The sequence below is a fragment of the Mus musculus genome, chromosome X, assembly GCF_000001635.26.
Source record: "Mus musculus strain C57BL/6J chromosome X, GRCm38.p6 C57BL/6J".
NCBI lineage: Eukaryota > Metazoa > Chordata > Mammalia > Rodentia > Muridae > Mus > Mus musculus.
In genome coordinates, this window is record NC_000086.7 from 21,158,744 (window position 1) to 21,180,665 (window position 21,922).

Consider the following 21,922-nt stretch of genomic DNA (forward strand, 5'->3'; position numbering starts at 1 on the left):
CACTTTCTCTTGGTGGATTTATCCCCTGATGAATATGAAGTTTCCTACTTTATCATGCTTGATAGCTTTTGGTTAAAAGTTTATTTTATTGGATATTAGGATGGCAACTCCTGCTTGTTTCCTGGGACCATTTGCTTGTAAGACCTTTTTCCATTCTTTTACTCTGAGATAATGCATGTCTTTGTTGTTGAGGTATGTTTCCTGTATGCAGCAAAATGCTGGATTTTGTTTGCATATCTAGTCTCTTAGCTTATGTCTTTTTATGGGTGAGTTGATTCCATTAATATTGAGAGATATTAAAGAGAGATGACTGTTGGTTCCTGATAAGTTTGTTTTTGTAGGTGGTTTTATATGCTTGTGGCTCTCTGCTTTGGCTTTGTTGTGAGGTGCTTAATATCTTGTCCTTTCTTTGGTGTAGGTACCTTCCTAGTGTTGGGGTTTTCCTTCCAGGATCCTCTGTAGGTCTGGGTTGTTAGATAAAAAATGTTTGAATTTGATTTTGTCCTGGAATATTTTGGTTTCTCCATCTATGTTGATTGAGAGTTTTGCTGGGTATCATAGCTTGGCCTGGCATTTGTGTTCTCTTAGAGTCTGCATAATATCTGACCACATTCTTCTGTCTTTCATAGTATCTGTTGAGAAGTCTGGTGTAATTCTAATAGGTCTACCTTTGTATGCTACTTGGCCTTTTTTCCTTGCAGGTTTTAATATTCTTTCTTTGCTCTGTGCATTTAGTGTTTTGATAATTATGTGAAAAGCAGATTTTCTTTTCTGGTCCCATTTATTTGGTGTTCTATAGGCTTTTTGCACCTTTATGTCCATCTCTTTCTTTAGGTTGGGGACGTTTTCTTCTATAACTTTGTCGAAGACATTTTCAGTTCCTTTGAGCTGGGAATCTTCATTCTCCTCTATTCCGATTATTCTTAGATTTGGCCTTTTAATTTTGTCCTGAATTTCCTGGATGGTTTGGGTTAGCAGTTTTTGTTTTGAAAATGTTCTGTCAGTTGTGTCAGTCTCTTTTCTATTGTATCTTCTACACTGGAAATTCTCTCTTCTATCCCTTGTATTCTGTTGGTAATACTTACTTCTGTAATTCTTGATCTCCTTCCTAGGTTTTCATTTCCAGGTTTGCCTTCATTTGTGTTTTCTTTATTGTTTCTACCCCCACTTTTAGGCCTTGGATTGATTTATTCAATTCTGATACCTGTTTACCTGTGTTTTCCTATATTTCTTTCAGTGAGTTATTGGTATCCTCCTTAAAGGACTTTATTATCTTCATGAGATAGGACTTTAGGAAAGAATCCTGATTTTCAGGTGTGTTGGTGTATTCAGGGTTTGCTATGGTGGGAAAACTGTGTTCGGATGATACCCATGCATTTTGTCTTCTGTTACATATGGTCTTGTGCTTGTCTTTTGTCATCTGGATATCGTTGGTGTTTTTTGATCTGGGTGAGTGTATGAAATCTGCCTCTTTTTGTCCCTGGGTTGCTTCAGGTCTCCTGGTAGGCCTGTGTCCCTGGCTATATCTGACCACCTTTGGGGCCTTCCAGCTGGAGGCTTTTCACAGGGGCAGAGAAGCTTCTGATCTGTTGCTCTGGCTGCAGTAGATCTCCTGGAAGGCCTTCAGACTGTTGGGTCTTTAGTGGAGCAGTCAAGCTGTTGTCCAACTGTGCTTAGTGCAGCCTTTCCTCAATTTCTCTGAGACCAGTGGATACTCAGCTGCTCTCAGTGCAGAGGGTCCTCAACTTCTCAACTGCTCTGAGTGCAGTGGGTCCTTTAAGATGGATTGGAATATGGAGTCTTCAAGGGAGCAGGCCAACTAGGGGTCTGTCCCAGCAGCAAAGAACCAGGTGTAAGGGGTGAGAGGGATGGAAGGAAGGTGAGTGGTATTTGGGAGGGCAGGGGTTTTGGTGTGTGATGGGTCCTGAGTCCACCAGGCTCCCAGCAGCAGCTCTGGTACTCCAGGCAGGGGGTGTGTGTTCTTACCAACTGCTCTGAGTGCAGCAAGTCCTCTAGCATGGATTAGGATATAGAGTCTTCATGGGAGCAAACCAACTAGGGGTACACACGAGCAGCAAGGACCAGCCAGAGCTTGCGAGAATTGTATTGAGTATTTTTGCATCCATATTCATATGGGAAATTGGTCTGAAGTTCTTTTTTTGGGTCTTTGTGTGGTTTAGGTATAAGTGTAATTGTTGCTTCATAGAACAATGTTGCAGTGATCCTTCTGTTTCTATTTTGTGGAATAGTTTGAAGAGTATTGGTATTATGTCTTCTTTGAAGGTCTGATAGAATTCTTCACTAAACCCACCTGGTCTTGGCCTTTTTTTTGGTTGGGAGACGTTTAATGACTGCTTCTATTTCTTTAGGTGTTTTCAGACTGTTTCGATGGTTAATCTGAACCTGATTTAACTTTGGTACCTGGTATCTGTCTTGAAAATTCTCCATTTCATTCAGATTTTCCAATTTAGTTGAATATAGGTCTTTGGAGTAGGATCTGATGATATTTTTGAATTTATTTTGTTTCTGATTTTATGTCTCCCTTTTCATTTCTGATTTTGTTAATTTGGACACTGTTTCTGAGCCCTCTGGCTAAGGGATTATGTATCTTGTTGATTTTCTCAAAGAACTTTTTCCTGGTTTTGTTGATTCTTTGTATAGTTCTATTTGTTTCTATTTGGTTGATTTCAGCCATGAGTTTGATTATTTCCTGCTGTCTACTCTTCTTGGGTGAATTTACTTCTTTTTGATCTAGAGTTTTCAGGTTGTGCTGTCAAGCTGCTAGTGTGTGCTCTCTCTAGTTTCTTTTTGGAGGCACTCAGAGCTATGAGTTTTCCTCTTAGCACTGCTTTCATTGCATCCCATAAGTATGGGTATGCTCTGCCTTCATTTTCATTAAAGTCTAAAAAGTTTTTAATGTGTTTATTTTTTCCTTGGCCAAGTTATTTATTTTTTTTAATTAGGTATTTTCTTCATTTACATTTCCAATGCTATCCCAAAAGTCCCCCCTATTCTCCCCGTCACTCCCCTACCCACCCACTCCCACTTCTTGGCCCTGGTGTTCCCCTGTACTGAGGCATATAAAGTTTGTAAGACCAATGGGTCTCTCTTTCCAGTGATGGCTGACTAGGCCATCTTCTGATACATATGCAGCTAGAGACATGAGCTCTGGGGGGTACTGGTTAGTTCGTATTGTTATTCCACCTATAGGGTTGCAGACTCCTTTAGCTCCTTGGGTACTTTCTCTAGCTCCTACATTGGGGGCCCTGTGATCCATCCAATAGCTGACTGTGAGCATCCACTTCTGTGTTTGCTAGGCCCCGGCCTAATCTCACAAGAGACAGCTATATCTGGCCAAGATATTTTTGAGTAGAGTGTTGTTTAGCTTCCACGTGTGTGTGGGTTTTCTATTATTTATGTTGTTATTGAAGATCAGCCTTAGTTTGTGGTGATCTGATAGGGTACATGAGTTTATTTCAATATTTTTGTATCTGCTGAGACCTGTTTGGTGACTGACTATATGGTCAATTTTGGAGAACGTACCATGAGGTGCTGAGAAGGAGGTATATCCTTTTGTTTTAGGATGAAATGTTCTATAGGTATCTGTTAAATCCATTTGTTTCATAACTTCTGTTAGTTTCACTGTATCTCTGTTTAGCTTCTGTTTCCAGAATCTATCCATTGATGAGAGTGGGGTGTTGAAGTCTCCCACTATTATTGTGTGAGTTGCAATGTGTGCTTTGAGCTTTACTAAAATTTCTTTAATGAATGTGCCTGCCCTTGCATTTGGAGCATAGATGTTCCAAATTGAGAGTTCATCTTGGAAGATTTTACCTTTGATGAGCAAGAAGTATCCCTCCTTATCTTTTTTGAAAACTTTAGATTGAAAGTCAATTTTATTCAATATTAGAATGGCTACTCCAGCTTGTTTCTTGGGACCATTTGCTTGGACAATTGTTTTCCATCCATTTACTCTAATACAGTGTCTGTCTTTTTCTCTGAGGTGGGTTTCCTGTATGTAGCAAAAAGTTTGGTCCTGTTTACATAACCAGTCTGTTATTCTGTGTCTTTTTATTGGGGAATTGATTCCACTGATATTAAGAGATATTAAGGAAAAGTCGTTGCTTCCTGTTATTTTTGTTATTAGAGTTGGAATTCTGTTCATGTGACTATCTTCTTTAGGTTTGTTGAAAGATTGCTTTCTTGCTTTTTCTAGAGCTTATTTTTCCTCATTGTGTTGAACTTTTCCCCTTTATTATCCTTTGGAGGGCTGGATTTGTGGAAAGATTTTGTGTAAATTTGGTTTTGTCATGGAATACCTTAGTTTCTCCATCTATAGTAATTGAGAGTTTTGCTGGGTATAGTAGCCTGGGCTGGCATTTGTGTTCTCTTAGGGTCTGTATGACATCTGCCCAGGGTCTTCCGGCTTTCATAGTCTCTGGTGAGAAGTCAAATGTAATTCTGATAGGTCTGCCTTCATATGTTACTTGACCTTTTTCCCTTACTGATTTTAATATTCTTTCTTTGTTTTATGCATTTGGTATTTTGATTATTATGTGACTGGAGGAATTTCTTTTCTGGTCCAGTCTATTTGGAGTTCTGTAGGCTTCTTGTGTGTTCATGGGCATCTTTTTCTTTAGGTTTGGGAAGTTTTCTTTTATAATTTTGTTGAAGATATTTGCTGGTCCTTTAAAAGTTGAAAATCTTCATTCTCATCTACTCCTATTATCCATAGGTTTGGTCTTCTCATTGTTTCATGGATTTCTTGGATGCTTGAGTTAGGATCTTTTTGCATTTTGCATTTTCTTTGATTGTTGTGCTCATGTTCTCTATGGAATCTTCTGCATCTGAGATTCTCTCTTCCATCTCTTGTATTCTGTTGCTGATGCTCACATCTATGGTTCATAATTTCTTTCCCAGGGTTTCTATCTCCTGAGTTGTCTCCCTTTGGATTTTCTTCATTGTTTCTACTTCAATTTTTAGATCTTGGATGGTTTTGTTCAGTTCCATCACCTGTTTTGTTTTGTTTTCCTGTAGTTCTTTAAGGGATTTTCATGTTCCCTCTTTAAGGTCTTCTACCTGTTTAGCAGTGTTTTCCTGTAATTCTTTAAGGGATTTTTGTGTTTCCTCTTTAAGGACTTCTAGCTGTTTAGCAGTGTTTTTCTGTAATTCTTTAAGGGCTTCTACCTGTTTAGCAGTGTTCTCCTGTATGTCTTTAAGTGAGTTATTAATGCCCTTCTGAAAATCTTCTACCACCATCATGAGATATGATTTTAAATCTGCGTCTTGCTTTTTGGGTGTGTTGGGGTATCCAGGACTCACTGTGGTGGGCGTACTGTGTTCTGATGATGCCCAGTGTTCTTTGTTTCTGTTAGCAAGATTTTTGTTTGCCTTTTACCATCTGGTAATCTCTGGTGTTAATGTTCTAGCTGTCTCTGTCTGGAGCTTGATCCTCCTGTGATTTTGTGAGCCTCTGTCAGCACTCCTGGGAGTCCAACTCTCACCTGAATCCCAGTGGTCAGAGCAGTCTCTGCAGTCAAGCTCTCCTCTTGCAGGGAAGGTGCACAGAAGTCTGGAGCTCAGATCCACCTCCTGATTCCTGGGGTCAGAGCCCTCCCTGTAGGCTGAGTCTCCTCTGGCAAGGAAGGTGCCCATGGGTCTGGGTGTCAGTCCCACCTCCTGGTTGAGGATGAAGGTCTGAAGGGACCCTGTCCAAAATGCTCTGTTGCTCCTGTCACCCACGTCCTCTCCAGTGATAGCAAGGTCCTGGGTGTGCTAGGGGGTCCTGCAGAGTGGAGTGTCCTCTGGGGCCCTAGACGCCCTTGGCAGGGTTCAGGTGGAAGATGGGAGGCTGGCTTCAACTGGAATGGATTGATATTTTTAAATGTTATCCCGAAACAGCTCTAAAACTTTGGGAGAAGTCTGGTGATATGTCACATTAAGGGGTAAGCATGCCACAGTCCCTTATCCTCTTCACAATTAACAGTGGAAGATTTCTATGCTAAGAAGATGCTGTGATCTATGGTTATAGAAATAAGATGCTAGAATTTATTTTAATATATGTCTATTTAATGGAGAAAAAGTATTGGATTTTCCTCTAAAGCCTAAGATCTATCTAGCCACAGGTTGTCCCCCCTCTCTTATTTAACACTTTTGTTAGCATGTGCTTGCAGTTTGTTGACATATTTTTGAAAAAAAAATCAGGTTAACTTTTAGTACAGCTTTTAGTACAAGTTAAAAATGAAGTTCTTAAAGTCTCAACTTGACTGGCTATGAATCAATTTAAAAACTTTTAAAAGTATGTTGAGGAAAAAGGCTTTAAAACAAAACAAAACCAAAAAACAAACAAAAACAAAAATACATTTGTTACAAAAAAGACATCTTTAGGTAAATAATAATAATAATAATAATAATAATAATAATAATAATAATAGAGATCCCATGCTATATAGGTAGTGCAAATAGACCAGGTGTATGTGGTTAAGCAGGCACCTAAAGAATTCAGCTCCAATTTTTTTTGACTTTTTATTTATTTATTTTTATTAGATATTTTCTTTATATACATTTCAAATACTATTCTGAAAGTTCCCTATACCCTCCCTCTGCCCTGCTCTCCTACCCACCCACTCCTGCTTCTTGGCCCTGGCATTCCTCTGTACTGGGGCATATAAAGTTTTCAGCTCCAATCTTTAATCACTTCTTATTGCTAAAATTTCATAATCATTTCTTCTTGCTGGATGATCAAACTGGAAGATGGTAGAAGTGGCAAGCCTGTATTTACTCAGCTCTGCCTTGGTCACCCTTGGGAGCTGACAAATTCTCAGCTTGTGCATCAGACAAAAGCAGTCTCTTCACTATCTTGTGTTTTGAAGTTCTCTTGGTACCTGCATCAGTAATTGAATTTTGCCAATACTGACTGTTGAGGTGGCTGTGGACCTTGGGTCTCATTTCATTCATTTTCCTTGTCCTCATCATTGTTATTCTCTCTAGACTGTTCTGGAGGAGGGCCCCTGAGAAATCTTGGTCTGTAATCCCTGTGCATATTCAGTATCATTGGTCTACCTTGCTCTCCTTACACTCTGGTTGTCAGCACCCTCCATCACTTCTACTTGCACAGAAATAATGTGGTCAATGCCCATAGAGCCTTCTTAGATGGGAATCTTCACCTGTAATAGAGCCAGCAGTGTTTTTTGGGCCTGGCCTTTGATAGTGTCTTCTGATCCAATGTTCTTTTGTTCACTCTTACTACTCTGGTAGTTTTGCTGGTAATTTCATGGAGGAGCCCTATGACTTAGCATCTATAATGGTCTGCTGCGTATCTACTGCCTTGAACTTGAACTACTCCAGGACTTGTAACATTTTCTGCCTCTGCACCCTTTTCTCCTTCAGCATCTCCTATACTGTGAAGCAATTCCTGTGATTATTATTCTTTAGGATAGACTTGTGGACAAATAAATCTTCCTTGGTGTCATTCCTATTGATGAAACTGTATCTACCCCTTACATTGAACCATTTTACTTTTCCCAAAAAGCTTTGTTGTGAAGAAGACCTTATCCTTGCAGGAGCGTGCCACTGATGTGAGGCCTATCAGCTTGCCACTACCCACCCAGCTGCCTGTGGAGCCTGACTTGGTGGCAGAGACTGTAAGGGAGATGGTGGTGGAAGCAGAGTGGCTGCTGGGCCTCACCAATCATGATTGAGGCAGTGGTGACTAGGACAGGAAACAAGGGCTGGGGCTCTTCCGGTGGAGTGATGGTAAATAGGCTGGCAGTGGTGATGAGGCTCTTATAGCACTCTGGTTCTTTACCTCTTAAACAGTCAGGTACAGATTTGGTCTCATGAAATAGGTATTACAGCTAATCAGAAAGTGATTGGTTACTCCCCTAACATTGCTGACATGCTTACACCAGTGAACACATATTATGAGGTCAATTGTTGCAGTTTGCAGAATTACAGCTGGGTGAAATTGGTAATTATTTTTCTTCTCTGGTAGCATAAGAAATACCTTCTAGCATCATGAAAACTAGACGGTAAAGGTTAAGCTTTCAAGTGAGTACCAGATTGATTTCCTTGTGTTCTGTGACACAATAATTTTTAAATGATGACTTAAAATTTTTGGTATTTAACAGTTTGTGCAGGCCTCATGCGTTTGATAATTGTAGAATTTAGTAAGTCTGTAATTTATAGGATGAGATGAAGGACAGAAATCCATGAGAACATATATAGTAGTTAGGATCAAAAGTCATCAAAAGGCTGCAAACTCAGGAAAAACTAATGCTAATAGCGTCTTTTGGGAAATCTAGATGAAGGCAGTAGCTTGCTTCAATGTCCCTGCTTCTGTTTGGGTTCAATCTTGAGCAACTTACTTAACCTCTCCAAACCTGTCTCCTCACTGCATGCAAACTTGCTCTTGCTCTTCATGTGTACATGAATTTTTCCAGATTTCTACTTTATTTGGATTCTTTTCTCCACATTTAAGGGTGAAAACATCTAAACAAACAAAAAACAACCAAAAAACAAAACAAAACAAAAAACAAAAGGCCCAAGAACCACCAACACTACCACCTACAACAACAAAATGAATTAAAGAATCAGATCAATCCCAGTGTCTTTTTTAGGGAACTTAATCACTGTACTCAGATACCAGAATCTTTTTGTATAAATTCTAGTGATTCTATGAAGCTAACCCACTCTAGGAAATTGTGGAGGACTTTAAAAGAGAATAGTAGTGAGTTGAGCCTCATTCCTGTGTTGGGCAATCAATCCATAAATACTATGCTCTAGAGAGAAACATGGGTGAAGCCAAAAGTATCTCACCCTTAATTGTGTGGAGACTAAAATGATAGTCTATACTTGTACCTGTCTCTGCCTTGCTGTGAAACTAATACCCTTCTACACACACAATATGTGTAGGTTTATCCAACCTTGTCTTACTGACATTATTCCTCTTCCCTTTTCTTCACATATATCTTCATATTCTTAGAAATCCTCTCAGAAAATGATCTCATATCCTTTGTCCATAATTATGAATATATTCTGGTATATCTACTTATTCTTTGCTGACTTGTCTTCTTCAATGTTCTTGACATCACAATGCATTCCACTCCTAAATTTCTCTAGGTGATAAGTCCTGGATCTCTGGCTAGATGTCTCACATCTACCAGGGTCTCCAGATCCCATGAAGAGTAGGGATAGAAAGTCAGATTTCCATATTTGAAAGCTGTGTGAGAGCAAGTTCAAAACTGCACCAGTAATGACTCCATCTGTGGATGTTGTTTCAAAACCATTGGAAATAATATTTTTCAGTGTTGAGAGTTGAACCCAGAGCTTCAAACATGTAAGCAGGTGTTCTAACACCAGTAACCCCAGTGTACACATCATCTAACATCAGGGCCTTCATTTCTCCCAACATACAATGTTTTAAAATAGAGTACTCTTCACTTAATCAAAGTTGACTGCATCATCTCTATACATTGCAAGTATATACTAGGATAGGATTGTCTCAAATGAAGATTTCATCAGAAATCCAGTCTTCAAGGACCTAGGACAGTACTGAGCACATAAATCTAATATTCATTAGGTGCTTCTTTAATATATAACATCTGTGATGTATCAAATTTTTTTCTAAGAATTAGGCATAAAGTATCCCCCATATGCAAATCTGTGTAACCAAGAAAGAAATAAGGCAATAATCGGGGAACTTTTATACCTGTTATGTGACAGTGACTGATTCAGGGGCAGTGGAGGATAGGTTTTCCCCTGTGCAGCTTGTACTGACTAGTAACAGAATTCAATGAGATGGACAAGCCCAGACATATTTCCAGTGGAGTAGAGCAGGCGATAGTTGTGCCAAGTGGTTTAGTGGTTTGTTCTCTCTTCCCTTTCTCTGTCTCTCTCTGTCTCTCTGTCTCTGTCTCCATCTCTGTCTCTCTCTTCTCTCTACCTCGTGGAAGTTCAGAGAAAAATATGTTAAATCATAAAACAGCACTGTTTGCAATGTTCATATTGGGGCAAGAGAAGGGTAGAACACTTCAGTAGAGAAAATGACTGATAGAATGTGACTCAAATAGTTTCAGGACAACAGATAACAATATACTTTAGATTTACTTCTTGCTCAATGAAATACAGGTATCTAACATATTCATCACATAGTGCTAACCAGTCAGAACAGAGTGTTCGACACCAATCATAAAAAATTGTAGCAGAGTGCTTGTCACTCAGTGAGAGCAGTACTAATAAAGTGCTCCACAAGTGGTTGGAACAATGCTTACAGAATAGCATAAAATGAGGGCAATGGTGATGCAGTGTTTCCAATGAGGTTGAAAAACATTAACCAACTTAGCACAGTGTAAATTACCAGGCTTTGGTGGCTAAAGAGATGTGTCAACAGTGAAAGTACCTGCTGCTTTTTCGAAGGACCTAAGTTGGGTTCTCAGTACCCACATTGGGCAGCTCAAAACCATCCCTAACTCCATCTCCAGGGGATACAATGCCTTCTTCTGACCTCTTCAGGTACCTAAATCTAGGTATCATGCACTTGGCCAGGCAACCACATGCATACCTCTAAAAGAAAATACAAATGAATCTCACCAAAACCTCCAGACAGACACACAGACAGACAGACAGACAGACAGACAGACAGAAAAGGGGCTTCAGAGGGTGTTTGTCACAGAGTAAGAATACTGACACTAACTCTTCACTGTGGGAAAATTTTCTTTCATTTGATATTTAGGATACCGGAGTTGTTGTTTCCATGATTCTGAATGATCATCAAATTCTTCTCACCAGCTTTTCTCTGTTTGGGGATGAGACATGGAGAGTGAAGAAAAAGAATTGTCTGAAAATCCCTACCACTTATCATGCAGTCATCAACTCATCCTCCTCCCCAGAAAAGCCTCAAATTCTGTGTCCCAAGCAAATCCTTTACACATGTCATAGTGACTGCCTAATCTGGCCTTTATATGGCCCGCACATTGATAGATGACCTGAGGTTTGGGAAGCTGGAGGACTACAGGTAGGAAGGACCTTAATATAAAGGACAAGAGTAGAGCATGTGTGGGATGTTTCATTAAGCCTGAATGTTGTACCTCAAAGGATTAGATTATTTTAATTATTTGGGGAACAAATAATTGGTATGGGGACTATACCATAGCAAAGATGCTCCTTTTGAAGGATGTAGCAAATGTGTCAATGGTTCACTTACAGGTTAGTAATTTTCTTCATCATCACTGCTCACATCAAAAATTAGGATATGCTTTCTTTTCCGAAATCTTTCTTTTTTTCTGGAACTCTCATGACTCCGCTTGGGTCCTGGTGTGAGGAACAGTTTCAAAGTGAGAATTAGTTCTGGAGAGAAGAGTCCATGCCCATTTTACCAGATGAGCAGAAAACTGATCCCATTCACAGGGCTATGGCCTTCTATATGCTCTAGTCTGATGTCTTCTGGATCAAAAAGCTTTAATCAATGTGGGGAATTGCAGGATGGTCTCCAGTCGAGCTGAGGTCTGAACCCCGATGGTCATAATTCACCTACATGACATGGTAGACATTCCCTCATGCTCCTGGAACTCTGGCCCCTGCCTAAGGTACCACCTCCCACAGCCCCCACAAGAGAAGCATGGTCAATAGTCACTTAAGCAATGGCCCAAGCTTCTGACCTTCAGGCTAAACTCCTCCCCAGTTACCTAGCAACAGTGAAGACCATTAAAAGGGGTGCTCAGCCTGCACCTCGCTCTTTTATTCCTTTGTCCTCTCACCTCTCTCTTCTCTCTCCTCTTCCCTCTCTTTCTCCCTCTCCCTCTCCCTCTCCCTCTCCCACCTTCTCTCTTTCCCCTGCATTTCTATAAAAAAAGCTCTAAAACCATGGAGTCTCTGCTCTGCTCCTTCAAGTTCCTCTGTGCACTCTGGTCAGTATTGGGAGCTTCTTCCCTCTTCCCTCTCTCCCACAACCCTGGTGGCTTTAGCAAAGTAGCTCCAGGGGGGTCCCCAGGCAGGGCTGCCCCTTAACCACCCCCTGAAGAGTGGGATAGAGGAATGCCCACCCAGGGATGAGTGGATAGTGTAGATAGCAGCCTTCCCACACCTGACTGACCAGAGAACAGGGAAACTCTGGTGGGGCATGGGCATCTTTTTCCTTCAGTTCTTCCCCAGGGCACCCCGGACCCCCTTCCTCTTTTATTTTGTTCCCAATAAATCAATACTGTCCAAAGGCCAGTTATGAACATCTGCCCTTCCATTGTCAGGTTCAGATAATTTTTCATCTCACTCCTCACTAGCACATCCTCCTGTCTGTATTTCATAGTTCAGGTTTTCATACAGAGCTAATTATGTGAGCAACTATCAGGTTGTGAGAAAATTTGGATTCAGTGGAATGATTGGAAGAGTTTATGAACAGTGACTCTTTAATTGCATCCTTTGGGCTAAGGATTTGAAACTCAGAACATGTAGAAGACTTGCCTTGTGCCACGTGGCTTATACATGAAGTACAAGTCAAAGCGTGATCATGAAATCTTATTCTACCCTAGAAGATAGTGCTGGCAGCTTTTTATAACCTGTGTTTGTGCAGAGCCCATGCCACATACCCAGACCACACTACAGAACAAAACCGGGAAAGCTAGTTGGTGTTTCCCTATTGATTTCTCTCACCTGTTGCCATCTCTCTTGCTTGGGTATGCAGGCATCTCCGAGCCCTTCCTAAGCCATGTGCACCTGGCACTCTCTTTCTGCAATTTCTTTTCCATGCTGTCTCCTTATGGATCTTTCAAATATTAAGGGAATATGTAAAATGTATCAGTGGCACTTCTTCAGTGCAAAACACCTAATGAATTTTTCCAAAGATTTTTAAGCACACAAAAGTAATTTGGACATTTCCAAAGATGTATATATTATGAAAACATTCACTCTCCATTACTCTCTCTTGAGTGTCTTCCACTGACATTGATGCCCTACCACATCTGAACCACTTTGATCTCTTTAATGTTGGAAAACCCAATGAATTTAATTAGTGTTACTCATCAGAAATGTCCAGTAAAATTTACCAGTAGCAAGAGACAAGAATAAATAATATATATCTCACTCCTCATGTAAATCATTAACAATACACAACTCTTTTGTCTTATTAGAAACTGTTAAATTGTCTATAAATTGTTTGGAACAATGGAGCCTGGCCTGTATCTCTTTCCATGTCAGAGTGTTGATGTTCAGGCCTCCATCATGTATTTTATTAATGTGCTTCCTCCTCACATCTGGGAGGTTATTTCATTGTTGTGCCTAAATACAGAGAAATACAGAAGCTTAGAATGGACTAAATAAATCACATTTCCCAGAACTAAAATGTTCTTTATCCTTTTTTCCAGATAAATATTAAGGAAAAGTTAAATGATGTTCATATAACTGGCAGTGTGGAGTAATAATAAAGTTGAATGCTTTCTTTTATGATACTTTTAAATTTTAATTCTTAACAGTTTCCTTGCTGGCCACCAACTCACAGATCCATTAAAACCCTCTAGAAAAGATTAATTTCTGCAACAGTCGAAGCTTTCACACCACAAACAGGTGCCTCTGAGGGTTCTACTTGGCTGAGACCATGAATCAGAGAGTTCAAATGTGTGGAGAATATTTTGAAGGAGATCACAGTGGGTGGTGGTTACAATGAAATCCCTATCATCTCCAGTCATTTCAGAGACCCATTCATAGAGACCTGATCTTGCTTCCTTCTTGGAAAAATAGGTGATAGAAGGGAACCACAAGGCTCATTTGTGGGAGAATACCCAAAGAAGGCCTCCTATGAATCTTAGACACCAATTAAGACATGAATTCATTTCAATAGTCTGTGCTTGGCTATGAATTATAACTCAGTGGAACTGCTGCTCAGGCCAATGCTTTAGCATGTTTAGGCACAAGAGCCTCATCTTTAATATAAGCAATAAATCAATAATACTTATTATTATTTGAAGAAATCAATTGTGATAGCTTTTTAAGGTTCCAAGAAGTTAACTGGTATTAGTTCATTAAAATAATATTACAAAACCGCGTGATTCAGAGCTGTCCATGATATTGAACATTGAAGCCAGGACATTGATTACAACTAGGCAAGCACTCTACAACTGGGGAATGATGCAGAGCCTGCAAGTAATGTGACAACTGAAGATGTTTACTTATCAGAATCATTATCATACTATAGATGCTACATCAAGCATTGTGAAGAAGAGAGCAGCAAGTCTGTACAGGCTTTCCTAATGGTCGAATGCTTACCTGTCATGTGTCAAGCTCTGTGACTTATTCTCTGCATCACAAAGTATAAATTAAGGAAGGAAGAAACAACAAAGGAGGAAGACCGTAATAAGGAGAAAGAATAGAAAATAAAAAAAAAAAACTACAGAGGAAAGAGGAGAAAACAAAGAGGTGAACAGAGGATGGGTGTGGGAGTTGAGCATTTCACATCTTCCATCCTCACCAATGTGAATATAAACTGAGGTACCAATGTGGTCAAGTCCTAGAGAAAAAGGAGATACTCACCTTTAGGTCTTTTGTGTGTGCCATGCCAAATGTCCACTTAGAATGTTCACCTATAAGAGGGTGTCAAGTTAGAAGGTGTTGCTTGTTAGCCAATATTTCTCAAGATCGGGCCCATGAATGCTGGAATGGATGGTTACATCCATCTCATAGAGGAGAAGTGGAGCATGGCTTCTCCTTCTCTTTACTAATGTACTATTCTATATCGAATTAGAGATGTAGAATAATGAAGATAATTTCACTTGAAATGCATGAATCTTCAGTTGTTAAGTGTGAGAAAGGACTGAGTGAAACCAGGTGGCTTAAATTACTGATCATACTGTTATATAACATGACTAGTGGTCAGGTTTGGAAGAGGTTTCCTACTTGAAGTTGAAAAGGACAGTGAAAAATAAAAGCAAAACCCATTGGCAATCAGACTCTGTAAACATTACTTGTATGAAACAACTGTCAAAATAAAATGTCTCTAACTCCTTTAAATATGTGAGAAAGGGTGGGTGTTTTAGCCTAGTGCTACTGGTTTCTACACAGTGGAATAATTCTCCTTTAGTATCAAAACTTGTGCATAAATACCACACCTAAACCTTGAGGTAACTTACAGTGCTATACAAAATTGTATATCTGGGCTGCTTTCCTGGGGAGTATAGTTCTGTTGGGACACAGGACATTCTGACTCTCTTTGGAAGTTTTATATTAGAGCCGAAGAGCAAATGAATATATCTTGTCTTCTGTCTCATTATTATACATATTCTTCATATGTTCAAAGATAAAGACTCTTGATCCATTTACATTTTTATCCTGTGCAAGGTCTATTCCCTGACATGCAATTGAGCTAGATCTCCCCTCCCCTCCCCTCCCCCTCTCCCTCTCCCCCTCCCCTCCCCTCCCCATTTCTCCCCTTTCCTCTTTCTCTGTGTAGTGTGTCTGTCCTTGTTTAGGAGAGGATATAAGACAATGTTCTTCCAACTGAATATGTCACATATTTGTTATCCATATGTAACTATCCATAATAGTACACATTCTTTTTAATATCTTAGAATTTGATCTGTCAATATCATCTTGTGATTTTCTGAATAAACTCTTTTCCACTCAGCTCTGACCTGGGGAAGGGAGGCAGTGTCTGTGACCTTCTAAGCATTAAAAGGAAAAGGCAATCCTCCACAGCCTTTCCTTGCCCACTCACCTTCATTTGCATGACCAAGACCTTCATCAGATTCCTTCAATAGGAATTCTGTGATCTGATCCTTTCCACGCATGAAAACTGGTTTGTTGACTGTGACCCCTAGAAGAAATGAGAGTTTTTTTTTTTTAATTTAGCAGAGCAAAAAATGGAGAAATGCAGGGATGGTGCTGAGATTCAGCACAGACAGTAAGGCTCAGTAGGCCTAAGACCTTCAGGAGAGGAAAATGTAGGCTGCAGTCCTGAGCCCTGTGGCAGCTGGTCTCTGTTATCACCTCTGCAAGTATTGGAAAAGAGCAGGATACTCAGTGAGTGCTTCTATCTTTCTTCCATGAAGAAAATGAACATATGGGAGAGGAACATAGGAGACTGGGGGGCACCTGGGCTTGTACAAACAGACAAACCAACAACAAACATAAAAGCAAACAAACACTTCTTTTTACCTAGGCCTGTCATTCTGATGTAGTTTCTTTTCATAAACACGTAGGCACTTTTCTGCCATTTGGTCAGACTTTCCCATTCTTCCTCAGAGAAGTATTTGGAAATATCCTGGAAGGACTAAAAAAGAAAATAAATAGAAGCATTGACAGCTACTTTGCTAGACATGTGTAAAATTTAGCTCAGACTTCCTTCTTTGTAACAGAAACTTGGTCACCTAAAGTGTCAAGATAGTCTATCCTGAACAAAGTGTAGGCCACATGAGATATAAGACATAGCAATAGCTTCTTCCCAAGAATACCAGAGGTGGTCAATATTGGGTACTTGTTCTCCTGAATTTGTAAATGTCCAAAAGGCACCAAATGAACAATGTTACAGATCACAATGTTCACATCAGGGCTGCAGTAGAAGGATATGTTGAAATTGTGTCTGTCTGTCTGTTTCTGTCTGTCTGTTTCTGTCTCTCTGTCTCTCTGTTTCTGTCTCGGTATCTCTCTGTGTATGAGAGAGAGAGAGAGATCTTGAAATTTTTATTAATTAATTTTTTTACATTCCATATTTTATTCCCACCCACCCACCCTCAGACTGTTCCACATCCCATATCTCCTCCCCATCCACCTGTCTCCATGTGGCTGTCCCCACGCCCCACACCACCTGACCTCTAAACTGGTTGTTAAGCTGCCTCTGCCCAATCTCCACCATGACTCCTTACCTTGGACATCTTCTCTGGTTTAAAAATATCTCTAGGGCTCTTTGTATAGGAACTGTCTGTCTTCACGACTCTGGGGAATGTGTCATGTCAAAGACCATGAACTGACTGCCACCAAGCACAAAAACAAATGTCCTGTAGAAGAAGATAGTGTGGAGGTATAGTTGCACTCATAACTTGGAAGGATTGAGTTCCTCTTATCTCTCGTTCCTCTTATCTCTGGAATAATATGTACTAGACATCTCTGGGAGAAGTAGTTGTTAGAAATAGGAAAGATTCCATCGGCATGTATGAAGTGACCCTTAGTACCTGAGAATGGCTGAATTATTGTCCTGACTAGGTCCCCTGAAGTGTATCTTAAACTGAATAGAAAAGAGACTGGAGACCCCAGGGAGTTTAGAGGTCAGGTGGGGTGGGGGGTGGGGACATCCATGTGGAGACAGGGCATGGGGAGAAGTATGGCATGTGGAACAGTCAGAGGGTGGATGGGGGGGGGATAAAATATGGAGTGCAAAAAGTAAATTAGTTAAAAAAATGAAAACAAATGCAACAGAAAAAAATTAAAGAGAAGGCTGTTGAATTTGGCAGGTATAGACACAACATATTCTCGTCCATTTGTGGAATGTGAAAACTGATTTCATAGAAGATAAAAAGAAAGAGTTGTCACTGGAGGTGGCTAATAGGAAGTTCAGTAGAGGAAGGTGGAATAATAAGTACCAAATACAGTTACAATCATCGATTGGTTACTTATCAATCAATGTGCTTAGTGGGTGGGGGCTTTGTACTATAGTGTATGTGGATTTGAGAGGACAACTTTGAGGAGTCCTGTTTTTTCATACCACCTACAAAAAAATAAAACATGATGTTTTCATTTTCCAGGATTTTTTGAGCTTAACTACAGATACAGTAAACCATTCAAATGCCTTTCTATGTAGTCCTTCCTCTTTGTCCAACTCTGCTAAGTTTTGTCAAATCCAAACTGCAAGGTTAGAGTGAAATATTAGTAACTGCCAAGCTTGTCTTGTAGGTCATGTACCTGATAAGCTTTAAAAGAACAAAGTACATAAAGATGAAACCACAGGGTTTTGTTTGTTTGCTTGGTTTAGTTTTGATTCACTTTGAGAAAAAATATAAGTGCCAGAAAAGATAAGACCTAGATTATAAGTAAGACTCTTCTGCTTACTCTGTAAAATGAATGGGAGTAAGCCTCGTGCATAGAATTTGTAACTCTTTTCTGCACTGAGTGTGCCTACCCAGCTCTCTAGCCTAATGTTCAACTTTTCAAAATCATGAAATAAGGAGTTTCCCATTGGATAAGATTCATTGAGAATCATTCTTCTTTTACATGTCTTTACCTGTCATCTGGGGACTCAGTTCACAGTACCAGTCATGCCCAGCAATCCCCTTTTCCAAATTGGTCAATTTCTACTGTTTCACAGTACAACTGGGAGCTATAGTTTATAAAAACTTATGGAGAACTTAGTAAAGAAGCAGAAGAAATGCCAGATCTAGTACTCTAGGTATGCAATTGAGATGGCTTGATGGATGGGGAAGAATCAAGATATATTCCAGGCCTGCACTGGCTATAGCTTATGGTCAGAGTCAGTATAGACTTTGTAGATAGAACCCATTCAAAATAACAGTTTAAAGGAGGCTGCAGATGCAACTTAATAATAGAGTCCTGGCCTATTGTATGTGCAAGGCCCTGCCTTCATTCCCCATTAGTGGAGACAGAAACTGAGGGTAGAAATGAAAAATATTTAAGTATGGTTTATGCAAATACATGCATATCTTGAACAATTACACTGCCTTCCAATTGTGTAAGTGCTATTATTAAATCCACTTAAGATCAATTGTAGATAAAAATCAAAAGAAATCTTTCCTTTGAAACCAAGCTTGTTGGCACCCACATGAAATCCTAGCATAAAATGCTTCAGTAGCAGGGTTGAGAACTGAAGGCCATCCTAGGCTACATTTATTTTTTTAAAGTGTCATCGAAAAGCAATGCAAACAAAAATAGCAATATTGGAACCTGGTGAAGTGTCTATTCAGTATGGAGGGGGCAGTAAAATGCATTCATTTCTCAAAAAGCAGAGAAAGTGAATTAATTTCACAAAACACTTTCCCCTTTATTAAATGAAGTGTTTTACTTCTACCAGAAATGTATTCTTTTACTTAACTTTCTGTAGGAGCATCTAAAAAAAGCCGACTTTCATTATGATGTATTCATAATTGAATATAACTGTACTTTTCTCATGTTTCACCTGCAATTATCTTTTGCTATGGCCTCCTCCCTCTCTGGATGCTATCTTTCATTTATGCTATCATTCTTTCATCTACTCTTTTGTGTTTTAGGTACATACTTTAAAATATAGATGGTTCACCATGTGAAAAAACAGTCTTAGGTATTCATCTTCCCTTTTCTATCATTACAGTCATTGCTTCAAGTTAACTACCAATTTTGTTCTTTATCAGAAAAAAATTTATTATGTAGAAAATAAAAATTCTATGCAACACAAGAAATTGCTCATATTTCTGGATACATACTGAAACTTCAATTCATGTATATTCCTCATTAGGTATGTTTATGATGCTAAGAAAACCCTGGTCCTGAGTATGGTTCTTTAGAATCCCACTCCATATACAGTGTGTGTGTGTGTGTGTGTGTGTGTGTGTGTGTGTATTCGTGTGTGTACCTATAGTCAAATTTTCTAGTAAAGTAGATCTCATTACCACAGGTCTAATGGGAGACTGATGGTTATTAATTGACAATTAAACAAATATATGGCTCTATTCTGCAAAAGAGAGGAAAGAGGAAGGTATGCTACCTTGAGTGGTTTGTGGAGTTCATTGCTGTGCTAATTTTGAAAGTAATGTGGTGAAGAGAGCTATGATCTCTGGTTCCACAGAACCAGTTATCATCCATGCTAAAGGAATATGGGGTGTTTCAAGATAGACCAATATGGTGGTCCCCCAAACTGAAGTCATTAGAAAAGAATTTAAGAGTACATATTAAGCAGTCTCTGAGACCATAAAGACTGCAGCTTTATCCCAGAGGAGGTGGTGAAATAGTCCCTCAGACAGGCTATTTGGTGGTTCCTCTGAAACCAAATCTAGAAATTTGTTTGATAATGAATTCTGTGGAGCTAAGAATACTGTTCCCCTCAGAAATGGTGTTATAGGAGTCTGTTACATAAGATGGTTGTTGTTTCTGGGATCCATCGGGGAGCCACCCAGTCAGAGTTTACCTCAGAGCTCATTTTTAAGGATTTACAATTGTTAATGTAAGAAAAATGACACAAGTCCTTTACATAGGATTATAGGTGTTTACATGTTCACTTCACAGGGTGTCTCTCAGAAAGAACCTACCTCAAACACAAAGAAGAGGGGGTGTTTCTTCAGAAAGAGATCAAGTGTCTTGATTCAGCTGCCCCTCAACAATCAGTAAACCAGAATAGTCAGTGCTCTTGAATGTCTCAGAAAAATGGGTGGAGCAAATGAGGTAAGAATGGGGTACATTAGCACAGACTTCAGAGACAGAGAGTACTTCATAATGAGGGTGTGGTCCCTGGATGTTTCTATCTAAATTATGATATTTTATCTCCCTGGCACTGGCTCTACCATGGTCCACTGAGCTATTTAAATGGATGTTCCTAAACTTGCCCACATTTTAACCTTTGTCTACATCCCATCATTCCACCTTTTCATGTACAGCACTGAATATAAAGATATGATCTATATGCTGAAGGTCCAAATCGCAAATCCTTCACTTTTCTTCTATAGGTGGTTTAGCTTGACATCTCTCTTCAATAACCTTACGAGCTTTCAATAATTTATAAAGGAAATACTAATGTCTTCACATGCTCCTGTATATATGTTTTTCTAAGAACTTGAATGGTATGGCAATTTCCAACAATATTCTGATAAATAGTAGTAAAGAACATGCATGTGATTATGTGCTACTTGGTTGGTTTCTATATAACTGTGGCAAGAAAGTCTCCCATACCATATTCATATGTGAAAACAATGATCCTACTATGTCCTCTAAGATTTCCTTCTATAAACCTGGGCTACCAGTGTTGTGTTTCTCAGACTGACACTCTCCACTGTTCTGGCAGGAAGAGATTCCATGACCCTTGAGCCGTACAATAAGCCTCTCTTTTCATCATCTGTTTGATTTTTCTTTATTTTTAAAGTTCATTTCTTTTTTCCTTAAAATATTATGTATTTATTTACTTTACATCCTGATCAATGACCCCTCCCACCACTCCTTCCAGTCCCACTCTCACAGCCCTCCCTCATTTCTCTCTTCCTTCTCTTCCTACAACGCGTCCTAGATCATTATGTCTCAGCAGGACTAAGCACATCCTCTCCCACAAAGGCCAGACAAGGCAGCCCAGTTAGAGGAAAGAGATCTAAAGAAGTCATCAGAGTCAGAGATAGATTGTTAGTGGATTAATGTGAAGAACAAGCTGCACACCAGTACAAATGTGTATGGGGTCTAGGTCCAGTCCATGCTCTTTGGTTGGTGGTTCAATCTCTGTGAGCACCCAATGGTCCAAGTTAGTTGACTCTGTAGGTCTTCTTGTACTATCCTTGACCTCTTTGGCTCCCACAGTACTTCCTGAGACACTTCCACAAGACTCCTTGAGCTCTTCCTGTTGTTTGGCTGTTGGTCTCTGCATCTGTTTCCATCACCTGCTGGATAAGCCTCTCAGAAAATAATTATGCTAGGCCTTTGTCTATAGGCATAGCAGAGTATCATTAATAGTGTCAGGGGTTAGCTTTTGTTATAGCATGGATCTCAAAGTGGGCCAATCATTAGATGGCCATGCCCTCAATCTCTGCTCCAACCTTATCCATGCACATCTTGTAGGCAGAAAAAATTTGGGGTCACAGGTTTTCTGAGTGAGTTGGCGTCTTCTTGCTTCCATTGGAAGTCCTACCTGGATACAGGAGGTAGTCACTTCAGGCTCTATATGCCCCAATGCTAAGAGTCTCAGTGAGGGTCATCCTTATATCGTTAAAGGATTCTCCCACATCACAGGCCTCCAGCTTGTCCCTAGATGCCCACCCCAACT

General features: G+C 39.7%; 1 pseudogene; it reads right to left on the bottom strand.

The window, feature by feature from the left end:
• Positions 1-6,777: 6,777 nt before the first annotated feature.
• On the bottom strand, positions 6,778-20,293 carry Gm5932 (annotated as a pseudogene).
• Positions 20,294-21,922: the final 1,629 nt, after the last annotated feature.